Source organism: Amphimedon queenslandica, unplaced genomic scaffold, assembly GCF_000090795.2.
Source record: "Amphimedon queenslandica unplaced genomic scaffold, v1.1 AMPQUscaffold_1416_Cont26572, whole genome shotgun sequence".
Lineage (NCBI taxonomy): Eukaryota > Metazoa > Porifera > Demospongiae > Haplosclerida > Niphatidae > Amphimedon > Amphimedon queenslandica.
In genome coordinates this window covers 1-1,160 of record NW_003558239.1, presented here as the reverse complement: position 1 = coordinate 1,160, position 1,160 = coordinate 1, and the positions used below count along the sequence as shown (strand labels likewise).

Genomic DNA, 1,160 nt, shown 5'->3' with positions numbered 1-1,160 from the left:
ACATTAATGTAATGGTTGTTGACCAGTATTATTAATTGATGGATAATTATTATATTTCAGATATACTATCAAGAGTGACAATAATTAATAGACGATTAATAAAAGAAATAAAAACAAATAAACAATTAGAAGAAACACTAACAAGTAAGTATAATAAAACTTTATTAATTATAATTGAAATAATGTAGAAATGAGAGTAAAGGAAAATCAACAACTTCTGTCATTACCAAGAAATACTAGTTCAGGTTAGAATTATCATCATCATTATCATTATTATTATTATTATTATTAGCGTGGGTGCGTTAATATTTTTGAGTGCTTTAGATTTTGTGGATTTAATTTTTACGAATTTATGCCATCTGCCATTCTGTACCGTATGATAGATTTGTTCAGCTACTTGTTATAGCAATAGCTATCCAAATTATTAATCGATAACAGAAAGACTATAATAATCAAAGACCCAAAAACAGTGGCCGCACTGAGCCTATTTATAGTCGTGTGAGCATGTGCATGAAACATGTGCAAGAATGTTCTAAACATGTGTAAGAGTGTTCTGTACATGTACTGGAATATTCTAAACAACTGAGTACTAGAATGTTCTAACAAAGTCTATGAATGTTCCAGAAGTTACTAAACAAAGTCCTAAGATGAAAGAGAGAGAGAGATGTGACATGGGTGTGTGCATAGATAGATTAAGGAAGTCTGAGGTCAAAGTGTCTTCCTCAACACCGTATTCATTTGATTTTTGCTAATTAAAAGTAATTTTCACAAATCTTAAAAATCACAAATTTGCAAAATTTATAGCCCTCGAAAAAAGGTGCCCTATGTCATTATTTTTAAAATTATTATTATTGCTGTTGTTGTTGTTTTATTATTTATCATTTACAGCATCATACAGAATCAGAAGAGGAATGAGAATGGAAATAGAACAATTGCAGTTATTATTAACAAATGCAACTGGTATAATATACTGAATCATAATGTATGTGATAGTGTATTATATACTATGATAGGTTTACTAGATCAGAATGAATCATTAATTGATATTAACAGAGAAATAGCTAAACTGCAACAACAAATATCAGTAATGAGTGTACAGTATAGTGCAAAAAAAAGGCTAAGTAGCTGCGCAGTAGAGGCTCTGGATATTACCGGCGAAG

The 1,160-nt window shown here is 29.7% G+C and overlaps 1 long non-coding RNA gene across 2 annotated transcripts; it reads left to right on the top strand.

The window, feature by feature from the left end:
• The first annotated feature begins 116 nt into the window (after positions 1-116).
• LOC109593461 (uncharacterized) lies at positions 117-1,138 on the top strand. 2 transcript variants are annotated; one of them, XR_002190968.1, is made up of 4 exons: positions 117-144; positions 189-245; positions 889-960; positions 1,014-1,138. It is a non-coding gene; the product is annotated as an uncharacterized LOC109593461 (long non-coding RNA). The 2 variants fall into 2 exon arrangements; XR_002190967.1 differs by having other exon boundaries at positions 889-1,138.
• The last annotated feature ends 22 nt before the right edge of the window (positions 1,139-1,160 follow it).